The 19,291-nt window shown below is 47.5% G+C and overlaps 1 protein-coding gene across 1 annotated transcript in view; it reads left to right on the plus strand.

The window, feature by feature from the left end:
- Positions 1-4,572: 4,572 nt before the first annotated feature.
- LOC119172970 (5-taurinomethyluridine-[tRNA] synthase subunit MTO1, mitochondrial) overlaps positions 4,573-19,291 on the plus strand; it is a 146,859-nt gene continuing 132,140 nt past the window's right edge. The window contains exon 1 of the mRNA XM_075889894.1: positions 4,573-4,702. The gene's annotated coding sequence lies outside the window, so the exon portion shown is untranslated. The remainder of the gene's footprint in view (positions 4,703-19,291) is intronic.

Consider the following 19,291-nt stretch of genomic DNA (forward strand, 5'->3'; position numbering starts at 1 on the left):
CAACAACGCCAGAGGAGGCACCGACGGCTTCCCGAATGGTCCAACATAAGTGGGACGGTCAATGGGGAAAGTTCGGAGCACGCGTTCCAGGGAGGGAGAAGAAAGAGACGACGACTAGTATAAGAAGAACAAGACAAAGATAGACCTGCCAAACGAGAGGGAGTCGATGATGGTGATTCGGACGTCGCCAGAAAAGCACTCTCTTCCTTTCGTCCCTCAAGTGTTCCAGATAGAGCAGCGGCGGTTGGGGAAAGGAGATAACAAGACACAGCAAGTCCGATTCGTAGTTGTGCCCCAGAAAGGGAAGCGGCTCGTTGAGAGGGGGCAAGTAAGATAGAAACACTATATAGAGATGAACAGAATAGAGACTGCGTTTATAGAATGTATATAGAGAGAGAAAAGCGGGCGTAGTTCTGGAGGGGGGGGGGGCGGAGCGTGTTAGCAACGCCGTCATTGTCAGCGAGGCGTCGCTCGGTCTAGAGGCCACCGAGGAAGCCAGGCTCAGCGATCTTTCTTCGATTATTTCGGACGGACGGATACGTCGGAGAAGAGGCAGAGGAAGAAAAACAGGGCCCGCCCAATGGCTGTCAATACAGTAGGCCCCCGACGAGAGATGTGGTCCGCAACCCACAGAAACAGCTCAAGGGGTAAAAAAAAAAAAAAAAAAAACTCAAGACGTTCGCTCACATCGAAGAAATAATTTGCCTATTTACGCGGATTTCGGAAAGGTTAAAGCGTTCACGCTTGATGTGGGGGACCTTTGAGAGGCGCGATTGACGGTTGCGCAATAAGCGAATGTGAAAAAAAAAAAAAAAAAACGCCAGGCCTGCGCAGAAGGCGCAGAACAGTGACAACGAAAGCTAGAAGAGCGGCCTTTCAGAGCCTTTTCAAAACACCCATTGGGTAACTACTGCAAGCACACTTGCTTGGTACCCACTAGTATATTAATAATAAACTTTTCCGTAGTAGGCCGGCATTCGCTATGCTGTTTTTCGTCATTCTTCTGAGAAGCGTGGTGTCCGCTAAACACTTTCAAGGAATTTCGTGCCCATTGTTCATGCAGTAGCTGACGACTATGAGGAATTATGGCTGAAGTGGGTAGAAAATACCGAGTGACGATTAAAAAAAAAAAAGAACGTTGACTTGCCGAGGGACATACTTACTATTTTAGTCATCCCGTCTCCCCTATAGTGATGCAACGCCGCTCTCTCGGGGGTGACATCATCAGTCGTAGACAGGTATACACATACGACGCGGCCGAGTACTGTTCGAGTCGAGCGAGATCGAAAAGGTTGATTGATTTGATTGATAAGTGGGGTTTAACGAGCCAAAACCACCATATCATTATGAGAGACGCCGTAGTGGAGGGCTCCGGAAATTTCGATCACCTGGGGAAGATCGAAAAGGTAATAGGTGTACACTGCATATTAAAGCTAGTCGAACAGTCGCGGAAAGATTGCGATCGACAAGCGCACCATGGATGCATATATCACGTATAGAGGCCGCTTCATGGAAGATGTTTACAATTGCTATCACTAACGAAGGACACAAAGAAAATACCATGTCCGTTGCCTTGTTGATTAAACGATAGATCCTTTCACAATCTATGTGCATCAATTATATAATCTGTAACTTTGAGTGCTGCTGTAAACGTTTGTACTAAGGAATGCGCGCCCGTCAACCTGTCAAACGGCCGCTTTTTATCCGAGGCGTCTCTGTCTGCTTCGCGAAATAAATGTTAAAAATTGATTGACTATTTGATTGACTGATTGATTGACTGATCAATTGAAAATAACGATAGAACTCCGCTACAGCTGTCCCTTAAAACATGTACTTTTATCATCATTCTATGGGCAAACTGTACAAGTGAATTCATTGTTAATTCCCGCTAAAGTACGCCCGCGCTAACATTAACAAGCTCGCTTCCACGTATAACTGTCAACCTATCAAGGGTTAAGCAAAAAGCTAACAAAAATGCGTGACAAAATGACGCCCGAGCGCTAAAAAAGAACTTGCGACATCCGAGCCGAGAGATGACGTGTCAGGTGGCAAGACTGCATACCTCGAAGAAACAAAAAGAAAAAGGTGCAGAGCAGCAATGAATAGCGAACATCGTGACAAATTTGATACGGAAGAAAACAAGCTTTTCCACCTCCAGTTTTATTACGCATATTTTCATATCTTCGAGGCATTAAATTCGAGCACGTTTCGCATTACATCGAGAGAAGTCGGATATTCTTACATAAGCGCGTTTCATTCGCAATCCGTCTTCATAACCTAAGCCGAAAGTACGCGCTGTACGGACTATACTGATGAATTACACATGAAAATTCAGAAAAAAATATCGTGCGCTATATACGCACAAGATTATAGCGATTGGGTTAATCAGTTTCCTCACCACTGGGTAAATTATGATTGGTCGTCATCTAGTTCTCCTTAATCAAGCGCTTTATTCAGATAGACTGTACGCGAATGTCCCACCAATCCATCAAGCGCGACAATCCAGCTGCAAATATGAAAGAAAATAACATGTGCACAGCAGATCTACATCAGCTGCGATTTTAAAATAAGTAAAGCTTCTCCATTGCAATATGAACAGGAAAAAAAAGGTAGCTTTTGTTTTTGCCTATGCTGCCATCACTTAGGTATCCACCAAGTGAGTCTGATATAATGTAACACGCCAGGACACCTGCTAGTCATCGCTACATTTAGTCTTAGTTTAAAGACGGCGCCTCCATCCGTTGCCGACAGCAAAAGCCGCATAATTAACAAAGCATACGCATGATGCATGCAGCGTCACAGCACTGCAATAAACATTTTGAGAATATCAAAATTGCACGCCTAGCCGTTTTTGATCGGCTCATAATCAAATGGTGGTTTTGGGACGTTAAACCCCACATATCAATTTTTGATGGGACCACGTGCCTTTTCAGCGCGATGTCGCTTGTACAACCACAGTCACAGATACATTAATATGTGCGGTTTAACGTCCCGAAATTGCCATGTAATAATAAGAGAGGCCGTAATGGAGGGCTCCGGAAATTTCTACCACCTAGGGTTCCTTAACGTGCACCCAAATCTGAGCACACGGGACTACAGCATTTTCGTCTCCATCGGAAATGCAGCCGCCGCACCCGGGATTCAAACCCGCAACCTACGGGTCAGCAGCCGAGTACCTTAGCCACTAGACCACCACGGCGGGGCCATAGTCATAGATCGCTCGCGCAGAGAATACAGCCATCAAGCGCTTCACCGAGTATTCGCCCCTTCGTAACCGCCTTCGGCGATCAATGCTGCACTGCTCGACACGTGTGTTCAGGGGCAAAGTAGCTCCGACGTAAATCGAGGAGCAGGAGCTTCTTCGCGTAATCGCAGCCTTTGAAGGCTCCAGCGAAATATATTTCGCCACGAATGTCAAAGTTCGAGGTTGGAATGCCAATTTGCCGATCGAGCGTCTTCCTTAATTAGCTTCTACATCCAGCGAATCAGCACTGAATAGAACCCCTTTTCGTATCTATGTCGGTGATGTCCCAAGAACAATGCCAATTTCAAGAAAGTGGGCCACGATCCTGCGCGCTATGTCAACCAACTTGGTAATAGATACCCAACGGTCCTGAGCATAAACCCAAGAGACTCACTCACGAGTCCACCCACTCTGACTCAATAGACCAAGAATCACTCACTCAGTTCAATAGGCAATAACGTTGCAAAATGGGGTTGGAATAGGGTTGGTGAGTAATCGCATACTCTGAGGTAAAGACAGTCGCGTCTTTTTTTGTCTCCTCTGTCCTCTTTGAAAAAGGCTCTACTTTCAACAGGAGGTACGTTGATCAGCCTGGGTGAGTCCTCGAAAGTAAAATTTTTCGCAGAGGAAGTCCGACCGAGACCACTTGAGAAAAATTTTAGCGAATCCGAGTTCCAGTGAATCCGGTTGAGAAAACGTTTGGAGAGCATGACTCAGAGCGAGCAATAAGCCCAGAATGCGTTTATGTGAGTCTGTGTCAGCTAGATCATCTTTATTTCTTTCTTTTTTTCGACCTATGGACTTGGAGTACAAAAATGGTAAAAATGACCTGCCACTGACAGTGAAACGGGCACAACATACACACGAGACAGCTAAGAAAGCCCAGACTCGGACTTTCACTCACTTCTTTCTTCTAGTTCGAGAGCACGCCGGCAGGCGGCGCGTTGCGAGCGAGAGCGCCCACGCCACGTGTGAAGTGTAAATAAGGTATACAGTTTCGGCTCCCCATCCTCTCTCAACTCCGGCTCGTTTCCCGGCGGACGCATCGTTTGTTACTCCTCGGTGCAACGCAAAACAAGTTGAGATTTGTTCTCTCCGACGAGAAGTCTCGTTTCGGCCGTTCCGCGGCCCTTCGAAACAGCAGAACGAAACAGGCTAAACTTATTGCACCGCAGAGCCGCCAGAATTGATGGTTCCCACTATGGGCGCACTGCGGCGCTGTTCCGTCTAACCAGCGCTGGCGAGACATAACGGCGGCGGTGGCCGGCCCGCAAGCCACACCGAGCCAATCCGGGTTCCTGAGAAGCCAAACGTCCGAAACAAATGGTATAGCTTGTTCACGGTGGTGGTGGTTCCGAGAGCTCGTTCTGTATAACGAAAAGCCGCGGTGACCAAGGGTCGGCTCCTATTTGCAAGCGTCATATTAGCGAGGCCCAACACAGCAGCTCGCTTTTACAAGTAAGTACACGCTTGCGACACGCTTTCGCACTCCACACGCAGAGCGATATTCTCTTCATAAATTACACGCGGAAAAGAAAGTTGCGCAGCCTCTTAATTGCTCAGCGCGAGTTCCGCTAGACTCATGTAGCCGGCTAAATTGACACGCTGCTCGCCAAGCCAGCCCGAGGTAAAGTTAAGCAAACATTTTATTCAAGTTATGATCACACTAACTATATTAACCGAACTGTAAACGAAATTCCCTCTATCCAGCACTACCTAAACACCGCAGTTCTGAAAAAAATCAAAATTATGGCGGCGTGCAGCCTGAAACTACAACCGAAACGCAAAAACTACTTTTTTTGCTCCTTTTTTTTCATTTCAGAATGAAAGTTTTGTGGTTCGAGAAGAAATATTCATTGACTAGGAAATGCAAAAAAAAGATGCATGGGCAGTACCTTAGTTACCATCAATATCCTTTAACCACCCTAACGGCCAAAATCAGTCAGGAATGTTTCGTTAATGCCAATGAATACAGCAGGCTTTGGCAAACTAAGGCACTGTTTTTTTTTCTTCCTTCCTACTTTATTTATACTGACGTTACCGCAATTGAAGAATCCCTCGCACGTGCACGAAGTTCGATGTGACCAATTAATATAAAACAGCGAAGTTGCGTAGTTCGGCCGGCCTCCACAAGTACTACGGGTAGATGGTTCCTCGCGGCACTTAGTGATTATTAATCAGCGACAGCCTCGTAGTACACTGCAGCACCGGATCTCTCATGCGAGCAGGGCTACAGATTACTCCCTGTAGCCATTTAATTATTCTTCGCTAAACTCCAATGCGGAGTCGATGAAACGCGAACTAAAGAAGAATATATGCGGATTACTTTCTCTAAGGGCACCATGAAAATTAGTTACACCTGTTCGAGGGCGCTACAAAACGTGGCAACTTAAACGAAGTTGTAATGTTGGCTGCTCTCCGATTGCGATTACAAACACACCGTCCGAGCCGACCAGACAAGAAGAAACTAGTACAATAAAAAAAAACAATGCTTTAACAGCTTCGCTACGCTCTACGTCAACAGAACATATCCCTCGAAAATATCCTAACATTCTATTCTCTGCTAACCTCTAAACCTTGTGAATGTTTTATCCCTACTGCATAATAAGCTCTGCCTCTCATTTTTTTTCTTGGGGTTTAACGTCCCAAAACCACGACATGATTAGGATGGACGCCGTAGTGGAGGGCTCCCGACATTTCGACCACCCAGGGTTCTTTCACGTGCACTTAAGTCTAACCACGCGGGCCTGCAAGCGTTTTCGCCTCCATCGAGAATGCGGCCACCACGGTGAGGATTCAATACCGCGACCTGCGGGTGAGCAGTCAATCACCATAACCCCTAGACACGCTCTCTCTCTCTCTCAACCTCCAGCTGTCACATTTCAACCTTTTCTACTCTCGTTTCCCCTCTCCCTCTCCTTTCTACCACATTACCCACAGTTTCCTTTCCTAAAAACTTCGGCCCCATGGGTTATCAGTGAGAGAATACGGTGAGTTCTTTCTTTCCAGAATATCGGCCGCTATCTGCAATCATTAGACTGCAGCACGCCTGCCAAATTCAGACGCTGCCGACGAATCGCGACAAATCGAGTCCGACCATATTACCCACTGGCGTGCTCGCTGTGTGCACGCAGAGCTCACGTTCGAACGAACACCGCATAGTAATCGGAAGCATTAGCCGTCGAGCTACAGAACGCTCGCGAAGTGTCGCTGACCGCTATTCGGTGCAATAGCTCACTGAAGACGCAGTTGAAAACACGATCATTCAGTTATCTTCAGGCAGCGTACGTAGCACACAATCCAGTCCCCATTTGCAGCTGCAACTTGGCAGGCCCTGCCGGTCAGCTTTTAACTCATCGTATATGGATGCCCCACGAGATTGAACTAACTAGAAGAATAAGAATGGGGTGGAGCCCATTCGGCAAGCATTTTGAAAGCGTGACTAGTAGATTGCCACTATATATCCCTCAAGAGGAACATATACAACAGCTGCATCTCACCGATACTTACCTACGGAGAATAAACCTGGAGGATTACAAAGAATTTTCAACTTATGATGAGGACGACGCAGCCGGCAATTGAAAAGACCATGATAGGCTTAACGCTAAGGGAAAAGATGACAGCAGAGTGTATCAGCGAACAAACAGGTGTTAAGGACTTCGTAGTCTAAATCAACAAGAAGAAATTGGCAGGACACGTAGCGCGAAGGCAAGATAACCGCTGGTCATTAAGGATCACAGACTGGATTCCAAGAGAAGGCAAGCCGTAGAGGGAAAAAGGCAGAGTGGTAGGTGGCCAGACGATATTAGGAAGTTCGCGGGTATAAAGCGGCAGCAACAATCGCAGAAATGAGTTTGCTGGCGGAACATGGGAGAGGTCATTGTTCTGCAGTGGGCGTAGCCAGGCTGGTATGATGATGATGATGATGATGATGATGATGATGATGATGATGACAACGACGAAGACTACGAAGAAGATGTGCCGTAAAGAGTAGAGATTCCCGCGTAGATATAGCCGGGTTAAGTTACGATAAGTTGGTATCTCCCCACAGATTGACTTCGCAACGCGAAGCGCACGACAATGACAGAAGTGACACTTCGCCGCCTCACATTCGTGTCATGTGGTGGAGGCATCGTGCAGAGCATCGAAGTTTTATTGAACCCCAAAGAAATACTTCTTTTTTTACTTTTCGAAACTAAACAGACACTGAGCTCGATGCTCGCAATCGCCATGAAATTCCGCTTCAGGAATATTGGAACGATTGGAGGGATACCGCACCACATGCCCAATGTTTTGGTTCACTGCATACGTTCTGCATTTCACATGTTTCGACAATTGTGCCGAATATGAGAACAGTATCTAGAGGTAAATAAAGTAAGCACACGCATTTCCAGTTTATACTCAGCAAGAATGAACAACCTACTCAACAAAACATGCCAGGAAGAGGGAGAGAAATCGCACTCGCTACCCCCTATATATTCAGGTGAGACGATCCAGGGTTCCGTATAAGCCAAAGTCCGTCCGTTTAAAGGGTATAGGTATACACCGCTTTTGTGCCGCCATGAAAAACCTGGAAAAACAGTTGCACATATCCCCTCGAAACAAACTTTCAAACAGAACTCTTACGCTTAGGCGCGTGTTCGATGAGAAAGGAAACTTTCTTGTGGTGCTGAGGCCACGGTGTTGACATCCTAGAAAGTGATGCCAACAATATCAGCCCACATCAGTGACATCGCATTCTAACAAAGCCAACGACCGCGATAGTTGTCTATGGAACTCTAGAGAACGTCAGGACATTTATGCAAGAAGAAGGTGATGTGTGACGCTCGTTCGATATAGCGCCCACGCTTGCTAATGCTGGAAGTTTGTATCATGGTTTCCGCGATCCGAATATCATAAAGCTGTGCGGCCTTATAGTGTTACATTTCTAACACGACCAAAAACACCGTACTCAAACTCACGGGAAGGTGCAGAACAAGTGCCGCGCACTCATGTGTATACAGCCGAGCGAATTCCATAGACGGTGTAGAATTGAAAACATGCTATAACACGCTTTTCGCACGCATACATTACAAAGCCGAATGCTCGACAAAGTGCAACGTGACCATTCCTGCTCGAAATAACGTGCAGCGTTACGTAGCACTGGCGCAAACGACCTAAAGCAAGTTTTATACAAACGACGCTGCAGCGCCGTGTTGCGAACTACAATGGCAACGCTGGTACTCGAAGTTTTTGCAGATTCACCACTTCGCATGGCTTCGAAAGCGCCAAGTAGCTTCCCAATAAAGCGAATAAAATAGAGTCGAGATGTCCCGTGTACATGCGCTAACGACACCGTTGGCTCACCGCTCATATTCCGCGAGAAACGTTGTGTTCCGCCACCCGCTCATGTAGCTAATCTCTCGCGCGACTCTACATAGCGCTGTGAAAGGTCTTCAAAGGAAAAAGACGCTACAGCTTAGACACCACCAATGCCGCACAAAAACCGAAACACACCTCATTTGAATATAATTCATTTACTTCGTTTGTTTGCTGATGCCGCGTTCAGCTATCGGGACTGTGGCGCGTTGGCTTTCAGCGCGCGGCTAATGCGACCCGCGTGCGAGAACACTGATTAGCCTTCCCTGCGCCCCACGGCTGCGCCACGAACCGAGAAGCTCAAACCCGTCGACATGCAGAGCCCAGCGCGCCGCCGTACGCGCCTATATAGCAACGGAAAAAGGATTCACGGCTGTCACAGCTGATGGAGAATTAGTTGCCTTCCGTTCGGTAAGGTGCGTGAAGTAAGTGCTTTGTGCTTATAAGTGATTCCGAGACGGGTCAGGTTACAATGGGAGCTGGCTTTCAAAAAGTACGGTAAGAGAAATTACCACGAGGGCAAACAGACGAGATGAACGAACAATGATTGATTGATTGATATGTGGGGTTTAACGTTCCAAAACCTCCATATGATTATGAGAGACGCCGTAGTGGAGGGCTCCGGAAATTTCGACCACCTGGGGTTCTTTAACGTGCACCCAAATCTAAGCACACGGGCCTACAACATTTCCGCCTCCATCGGAAATGCAGCCGCCGCAGCCGGGATTCGAACCCGCGACCTGCGGGTCAGTAGCCGAGTACCTTAGCCACTAGACCGCCGCGGCGGGGCAGATGAACGAACAATTTAGGCGACGCGAAGCCGTAAAGAGCTGGAGAGAACAAAATAATCAACGATGCGAGATTAATATAACTAAGCCTCAAAGCTAAGAACCGATATATATATGTGTGACGCTACAAAATGGAGACACGTCGTGGTCCAGATGCCATGCGTTTATTTTAATGCACGCGCACTTCCTCTTCGTCGGCTTCTCTTAGAATCACCTTGTGAATGCGTCATATATATATATATATATATATATATATATATATATATATATATATATATATATATATATATATATATATATATGTGTGTGTGTGTGTGTGTGTGTGTAGAAAGAGAGAGAGAGAGAGAGATACATTGAGTGTTTCATGAACGTTTTGTACACACGGCGGCTCAGTCGCGTTGTGCCGTTAGCAGGTGTGTTAAAGTATTTTTTATTCTGTGTGCGCACGTGTGTGTGTGTGTGTGTATGTGTGTGTGTGTGTGTGTGTGTGTGTGTGTGTGTGTGTGTGTGTGTGTGTGTGTGTGTGTGTGTGTGTGTGTGTGTGTGTGTGCGCGCGCGCGCGTGCGTGCGTGCGTGCGTCTGCGTGTGTGTGTGTGTGTGTGTGTGTGTGTGTGTGTGTGTGTGTGTGTGTGTGTGTGTGTGTGTGTGTGTGTGTGTGTGTGTGTGTGTATGTGTGTGTGTGTGTGTGTGTGTGTGTGTGTGTGTGTGTGTGTGTGTGTGTGTGTGTGTGTGTGTGTGCGCGCGCGCGCGCGCGCGTGCGTGCGTGCGTGCGTCTGCGTGTGTGTGTGTGTGTGTGTGTGTGGAGGGGGGTGCGCGTGCTAATGTTATATAAAATTGTTTGCTATTCTTTACTTGCTCTACTGCTTTCTGCGTTAGCCCACATTTACGCACTGCCACGAGACATCTATAAGGTATGACTGCATAAATAAATAAATACATACCTTCCACAGTGTTCCCTAATCCGAGAGATAAAAGAGCAAGTGGGGGCGGGTGTTCCGCAGCGACGAGCAATAAATCGCTACGCTTTAATATCGTCGGCGAATACGCCTTTACACTTATGCGACCCCCCTCGTTTCATCGAGAGGGGCGGCTGCCGACGCCACCGGTGACTGGACACAAACGGCCGCCCTAATCGAGCCCCGAGGAGAACGGTGAGGCGACGACCACGACGGGCGACAAGGGACCGCCAGTCGACCCGAGCTGTGAAACACCTCCGCGGCGGTGTTTGCGCTCTGCTTTTCCAAAATCTCATTAGCGCACAACGAGCCTCTCGTGCCTGCCTGCATGCATGCAAACGCGCGGGAAAACGGGGGGCGCTGCACGCGTGCCTTGACCCTGGGGGCACGCCCTCTAAATCGAAGGAATCGGCCGCCATTGCGTCAGTGCGCGTCGATGAAGGAAGTTGTGCATCCACCTTGTGGTGGTGACGCGCAGCACGCCCGTGGCGGGCAGCCTGCTTGTTTGCTTCCAATCTTAAAATGAGACGTCTTCCTGGTCCCATACAAATATACTGCAAACAAGTTCGAACTGCGCGAAGATCGTAACACATATGAACACAGAAACACGCACCAGGCGAAGCGTGTTTCTGTGTTCTAACGGGCTGTATTATTGCGATAGCAATTGTATGGACACTCTCAGCTGATTTTTGCCGTCACCGTCATGTCCCGGATATGTATGGGTATGTCTACATTTCTCAAATGCACAAAGAAAAATGAGTCAGAGGAAAAAATCCAAGACACCCACTGGTGATTCGATCCAGTCACCACTTGCTTCTCAGCGCGGTGCATTATCTAACTAGGTCACGCCGCTCATATACTATCACACTAACGGTGAGCTATGTATATACACCATTTACCAGCGGTTTACTGTCAATGGACTTAAAAGGAATAGCCGTGAACAAAGCATGTACTTTGCTTGGACAAAAAATACGTCATTTCCCTAAGCACTGCCTTGTCCGATGGCGTGATCACGATAGTGGGGCTCGGTTCACTGAAGGACGTACAGTTGCATCAAAGGGGTATTCTAAAACTCCTCTGGCTCCACTTTCACTCTGAAGCAACAGGAAAAATTGCTTGCCACAATTTCGGACTATTCGGGAAGTTGCTAGTCCCATCGCGCCTGTGAATTCGGTTCCTATCGAAATGCACAAGGCCACTATCACTTTACACGGACAACCTCAACTCGCCACCCCAGATTAGTTGTGGTTACGTTTGCGCCGTTAAAACATCGCACAGCTTCGTCGTTGCAACAGTGTACGTCTCACCAGGAACCTTGCAGACTGACGTCACGAACTTCTTGCTGCACAACTTCCGTGCGGTGTGCCTATGTATGTATACAGGATGTGCCGGCGATAGTCACTGAAAACTTCGACGTAAAACCCAGTGCCTTGTCGTGTTTCTCGATGCCGAACTTGGACTTCGCCTCCTGTCGGACGTATAACGCAGTCAACTATTCACGATGACACCTGTTTAGATATTGTGGTTACTGAATCACTGTCAATTCAAGCACAATCGGCGGTGTTCACTACATTTCATATGGTTCCTGATTCTCCTATCCTTACTTCGCATAACAGTCTGATGTCTTACTATCGCATTCAGTGCTTCGGCCTTGTGCCCAAACTGTGACCTTTATTCACGCTGTTTAAACTTGTTCGCAGTATGTAAAGTTATGAAGCACCTGGCCCAACACATACTTACTGTACATATGTACATATGTGTTTATGTATAATTCAATATGCACTGTGCCACTAAGCTAACAAACATAGAGGTGTGTGGAAAATGTCACAGTTCACAGAAGAAAAGTATGGGAAGGAGCTCCAATTCAACGTTAGCAGCCCAAGTCAAAAACGTATATGAATACGCCGTATATATAAGGCACGTAACTCAGTCAGGATCAGATTCAATCAGCTCAGCCTTCTCCTGTGCGTGCATTTTTTTTTTAATTTGCCCAACTAGAAATGAACGAGAGTGCCAGGAACCACCTAGACTGTCTTACGCTTTGATTGGCAAGAAGCATATAGTTATGAAATGGCTGCCACCGAGGACACGTGCACAACCACGAACTTCCGTTATTCTCGCTCAAGGAGCCTGCCCCTCCGCAGCTGCATATCTTTCTCGCCTCATAATGTTGCTGTCCACAATAACTTGTGACCGAAATGAAGTATATCGTATTTACTTATTCTTGCGCACTGCCACCACAGGTTAATGTTAGATAACGGTTGACTAAAAAGTGTCGTCTAACGTTGCCTGCAAGAGATGGACGTTTTGAAGCATGGTCATATCGCGTAAAACATCAAAATTTATTATAGTTCCATTCAAAAGTGTTAACAGGAACGATCTATGTGCACGCTTGCGCAGAACAAGCTATTGCAGGCATGCGATGCCATCCGACCACGCAGCGCGTGACAGGGGCGAGACGACGAACCTGACCAGACAACGGCTGCATATGAAACGAGACGAGATGAAGACAGTCCTGCTTTTACGCGTGTAAAAAAAAAGAAAAGAAAACCCTATAATAAGCCGTTACAACACGCATTCCATTATACGACAACAACGGCCGAATGCAAAAGATTGCCCTGCCTTGACAGTCAAAAGCAGCACACACACTGCTACAGGGCAAAAAAAAAAAAAAAAAAAAGAAAAGCACGTTCACGCGCAATACAGTGACATGCTTTTTTTTAACGTCTACGCTCAATACCAAAGGCAGCAACAACACCAAACACACGGTGCAGTATATTATATCGCAGTATACATCGGCGCGTATACTTCTGGCATCGAATATTGCGATCGCACCGTATATGCGTTCGCAGACTTTATAATAAAGAGAAAAGACAAAAACAACTTTGAAATACCTAAAATAAGACAGCCGCTTCGTACTTTTAATCTGCGTGCCTATATAAGCGAAAACACTCCACGATGCTCCCTCCCTGACGACGAGATTAAAAATTCTCGAACCTGCACCGCGAATCGAATATCCGTCAAAAGTCAAAAGGATGAAAGAAGAACGCGAAAGCCACAGAAAAAGGTAATCGAGTTCCGAAAAAAAAACGAAAAATAAAAAAACAGCACGAGCCGTACGCTTTATAAGTGAAACTGCACGCACGGTTCGGCATGGCGCGAAAAGTTCAATCGACACTTTCGTTACACTCGAACGGATCAGGTAGCAACGGGAAGGAAAGACGAATCGTAAACATATCGAGCCGTTTTGCCTCCTCGGGCGAGTCGGCGGAACTCGTTTCGTAGTGATCATTTCCTCGCGCGCGCTTTATAAGCACGACACGTTGCATAAGCGAACGCGTGCAGAAGCAGTCGAGCATGCACGTAAAATGAACAAGAGACAAGCGCCAAAGTCGACGGAGCGTGTAGAGTCGATTTCTTCCGATCACGCTGCATATCGCTTATATGCGCTTCTGTTGTACATTCGGCCCCTTATACCGGGTGTTCAAAATTAAGCTTTATGATTTTTTTAAAATTAGGCGCTCGAAGGCACGTGAGAACCACTTGTGCAAATAAGTTAAGCGGTCAGGGGGACAGAAAGTTAGATGATAATTATCGCTGTCAGCAGCCCAATTAACTAAAATTTAATAATTAACTTTTTACTGGCTGCGGTAAGTTGGCATGTTTATATTGAAAAAATGTAGGCAGTGGTGTTTGTACACAGTTTCAGTTGGAAGATTTTTTCTAGCACGCCTGTGTTCCGAGATATCCGGCTCCAAAGTTTAATTGTCTTTCGCACGATTACGCATGCAAGAGGGTGAGGGTCCGCGCAAAGCTCCTCCCTAAAGTGACGCATCTGTTGCGTGTGGTGTTTAGTGTGTGAAGAGGGTGGAAGCGTAGGCATAGGTGATAGCAATTACCCTTGCCCTCTTCGGCCGTCGAAATCAAAAATCGAAGAACGCTTGCAACCAGTGTCGTAACACGCAACTGCAGAGCCTCTAACGATAGTGGCAGATACCATGCCGAGATAATGGTGCGAGCGGAGAATCTGGATGCCAGTGCGCGTGCGTAATAATCACTAGAGAAGCATGCGTGGTCGTTGCCTGGGCTACGCGAATAGCGTGACTGCTGATGTCCGAGTACTGTAACTTTTATTGAAACAAGAGCAACAACTCCACCAATAATAACTGAAACAGTTTTATCCTTGCTAACGCATATTTCCTGCTGCTACATAAGCATATTTCGGTCATGCACAAATCTCATCGAAACTCTTCACCTCTCAAGACGTCAATGCCCCAAAAAGTGTTCAAAATGCCTGCCTTCGGCAGCAACGCAAAGCATGAACCGCTGTCGCGTCGACTCGATGACTCGGCGCAGTACTTCTGCAGGAATACTCGCACAGGCAGATGTTATCCTGTCCTTCATGTCATTAACATCGCTGGGCTCTGTTACGTAAACTCGATCTTTAACGTAGCCCCAAAGGAAAAAGTCGAGCGGAGAAAGGTCAGGTGATCTTGGTGGCCAAAACATCGCTCCTGCGCGCCCAATCCACTGTTGTGGAAAACGTCTGTCCAACCAGTTCTTCGCCCTGGTAGAAAAATGTGGTGGTGCTCCATCGTGCTGAAACCATACTTGGCGCAGGTCATTCAGGGAAAGACTGCAGACAAGATCATCAATGACAACACCTAATATTTCTTCTGTGTACATCTTTCCGTTCAAGTTGTCCTCAAAAAAGTGAGGTCCGATGATCCTGTCCCCGAGTATGCCGCACCACACATTCACACTCCAGCGAACTTGATGCTTGTGCTGCCTCAGCCAGTGTGGGTTTTCTTGTGCCCAATAATGGGCGTTGTGAAGATTAACACTTCCATTTCGGCAAAACCGAGCTTCATCAGTCCAAATTATTCTGTGCAAAAAGTCATTTTCTTGATCAGTTTTGATGAGGCCCCAATTGCAGAAGTCAACTCGCCTTTCAAAGTCCGCCTCATTTAGGTCCTGATGAAGGTAAACGTGATATGGATGGAACTTGTGCTTTCTTAAAACATTTGTGACTGTTCCGATGCTGCGACCGCACTGATCGGCAATCTGTCGGATGCTGAGCTCTGGCATCGAGGTTACGCACGCGACAACGTCGATTTCAAAGTCTTCATCGACGATTGCCTTCCTGGTCCGTCTCGGAAGGTGGACAGAGCCTGTTGTGCAGAAGCGTCGAAACAGGTTTGTGAAAGTGGGCCTTGTTGGAAGGGGACGGTGTGGGTGGCGAGACGCGTAAAGCTCCATTGCTAACGAAGCGTTGCCATTCATTTCAGCCATTGCAAGCACCACGTCTACTTTTACTTTGGTAGAATACCTCACGCCAGAAGCAGCCATATTAGCTCGAAAGGACTCCACGTGGATTTCCTTGGTAGACCTTCAATGCAGAGACGCTGTGCTCTAACCGGAGGCACCCTAGTGCAGGACGGTCCTGCTAACGCGTTCACAAGAAGATGTCTCAGTGTGATCTAAAGTCACGAAAAAACGTCGCGAAAAATGGTCTCCTGTTATCGCGTTCATCAGGATCATGCGTAAGGCTCATGGCGCACCGCGCTGTCACATTTTGATTTCGCCGGCCGAAGAGGGCAAGGGTAATTGCTATCACCTATGCCTACGCTTCCACCCTCTTCACACACTAAACACCACACGCAACAGATGCGTCACTTTAGGGAGGAGCTTTGCGCGGACCCTCACCCTCTTGCATGCGTAATCGTGCGAAAGACAATTAAACTTTGGAGCCGGATATCTCGGAACACAGGCGTGCTAGAAAAAATCTTCCAACTGAAACTGTGTACAAACACCACTGCCTACATTTTTTCAATATAAACATGCCAACTTACCGCAGCCAGTAAAAAGTTAATTATTAAATTTTAGTTAATTGGGCTGCTGACAGCGATAATTATCATCTAACTTTCTGTCCCCCTGGCCGCTTAACTTATTTGCACAAGTGGTTCTCACGTGCCTTCGAGCGCCTAATTTTAAAAAAATCATAAAGCTTAATTTTGAACACCCGGTATAGTTGAACAGGCATAAGAAGCCTCGTTATGCCGAGCTATAAGAGGAAACAAAGCGTCCACGGCGCAGAACCGAGGAGGTATATATATATGCACGGAGCGCTCCGTTCGTTGAGGGCCAAAGCGATGCGAGAGATGAATCCAATTACTATAGCTCCTAGAGATAGATATATGCACCAGTCGATCAGCACGGGCAGAATCATCTGCGCGCCGAAATTGCGTGCATCGGTGCGACAGATGTCGTTACGCGTCTATAAATACAGTGGTCAGCGCGCTAAAAAAAAGAAAACGAACGCGCGAGGTAGCTAGTGCACGCTTTGAATTCCTACAATGCGAACAATATGTCCCCTTTCATAGCAGTCTTTCTCTCATTCCCGCTCTCTCAAAAGTTGATTCGCTGATGGTTTATTCATTCACTCATTCATTCATTCACTACCACACTCAGGAAGTTACAGGGAGAAGAGGATGAACCACACAAGGTAGACAACATGAATTCATAACGAAGTTTTGGCGAGGAATCCGACGATTACAGTGCCGAAGGCATTTGCATCCGCTCTTGAAGCAACGAGGTATGCCGACCTCGAATTGTTCGCAATAGCGATGGAAAACATATGCGGACGAAACCCTTCTCCGTGCACTCAACGCAGCACGAGCCGTCATGCTCTAGAGCTGCACCGAACTGCACCGGCAAGAGGCGCGTCGCGTCACTGCGGCGTGCCGTGGTGTCTCCACGCGACGCCCTTCCTCAAAGCCGCAGCGCCGGCTCGTTGAAGTGCGCCCGGGGGCCCCGCGAGCTGAGCTTCGGTCGAGGGCCCCGAGTCCAGTTGGACCACGCAACTTGGTCAGCGGTGCGTGTAACGAGAAGGCGAAACCGCGCAGCCAAGCGTCGCTGCAGCCGCTCTCGGTCGGTCCGCACGCACAAAAACCCAGAAAGCCCACAGGGGCGACGGCGGTCCTCCGAAAGCGCATAGTAAGCGCACGGGCGCGGCCGCACTTTAGCGAGGTGTGTATGGCGTTTTTGACCGGACGCAACAACAAAAAAATATATATGTAACAACGAGAACACGCGCGAAATATGCCGACGAAAGTGGACTGAGTGCGCACACATATATGTATGCGATAGCAGCTGCAGCAGCCCATGTGGGTTCGGCAACATGCCAGGCGAATCGCCACAGTCTAGATGATCGAGATGCACGAGGTTATAACGGTTTCTCGACAGCTGGCGCGTGGCCGAGTGGTCACTGGAGGGTATACGATTACTTGCTACAGTGTGAAGAGCGTTCGCAGAAGACTCCCCGAGTATCCAGCTACGCCTCCGCTGGTGTACACAGTCGGCAGTTTGAATAAGGAGCTGCATTGGATGGACGTTTCACGGGCTTATTTTAATGCCCAAGATATGCAACACACGCAAGGCTTGATTTCATACGAGTTCTCTCTCTTTCGCAAACTACTCATTTACCCTTGACAGTCGGTCGTCGAAGTTCATCGTGAAAAAAAAAAACAAAAAACGACGTATTGGCACTGCTTCACCGTCCACATATATCGCCTTTTTAGGTACACTGCTCCACTCCGCTATTCGATCATCCGAAGTAATGAACTGTTTCCATTATTAATTATTGAAGCGTTTCAGTCGCCAACTATAACAAAGGTGCACTGCTTTCAACTAATGAAATCAGCGCACGCCCAAATCACTGTACGCAAATCCCGCTTCGCACGTATTCCTGACGCTGACCGAAATCTAAACGCCACTCGCTAGACACATTCGGCGCCGTAATCATGCTTCGGAAGCTAATCAGAAAAGTAACACTCACCAACGCTACTCCCATAGACATTTTTAACATGCAGTTCTCGGAGGGTTGGTCTTCTTGCCCACCAAAACGCGGGAACCTCGTCGCGCTTCATGAGTGATCGACTATGCAAATTCACTGAGCAAACACTTGCCACTGTGTCCACGCACTGGCCCCGACTACACAGAGTGTCTATAAGTGCAGTGTGACTATATATATACATAGAATCACCTCTCGACTAAACAAGACGGCAAAGGCTTCTTAGCGATTCCAGCATGGGACGAAGAGATGTTCAAGATATAAACCGTTACTCCACAACATTCAAATGTGGTGTTGTCATTGAGGGCACTCATTTACAAAACGTTCGCTCACAGATCGTTGAACAGTACTTCACCGAAACACACTAATATTCTCGTTAGGTTCAGAGGCAGCGCTACCATTCACTCCGAACTAGAGTTAAAGCATGTGCTCCGTATCGGCTACTTTACGGAGGGGGCTCAGCGCCGCCATGTTGGGCTGTTAACCTTTGTGTTTTCCATGTTTAACAACCAAACGAACAGTGTTGTATACGGTAGACGCATACGCATGAAATCGGTTGAGTCAGTGCATATGATGTTTCGCGGAATTATTATTTCGCATCGCAACATAAAAAAACAAGAAAACATCGACTTCACCACCCAATACAGCAGCGCCCATATGCCATAGGTAAAAATACGGGAGCAGAGTCGCGCATAGGTCCGTCGTTATGTTCAACGGATGTGCAGTGAAGCCACTTATCGCGAGCGCAAAAAACAAATACGGCGCGGTGTTCATGAGGGTAGCATGTACAGGGACACTACTCCACACTGCTCCGATGGAAGACGCAAAAGGGCCACAGACGCTCTGTATCCAAGAGATATAAGAGAATGGCGAGAACCACGGTGTTAACAGCCGCAGCATTGTAGACACACACGCTTTGGTGGTCTCCAAAAAGCGGCTGTCCGAGTGGTGGGCAACCATGCGATTGAACTCCCGACAAGTAATCTATGTACTCAATTCGTTCAGTCACCTACCCGTGTCACCCGATCGGATGCCATGACCCGATGTTAAGGGAACGGCCACTACCACAAGTGGATAGGCAGGGGGGAGAGGG

This window comes from Rhipicephalus microplus, chromosome 3, assembly GCF_043290135.1.
Source record: "Rhipicephalus microplus isolate Deutch F79 chromosome 3, USDA_Rmic, whole genome shotgun sequence".
In the NCBI taxonomy this organism is placed as follows: Eukaryota; Metazoa; Arthropoda; class Arachnida; order Ixodida; family Ixodidae; genus Rhipicephalus; species Rhipicephalus microplus.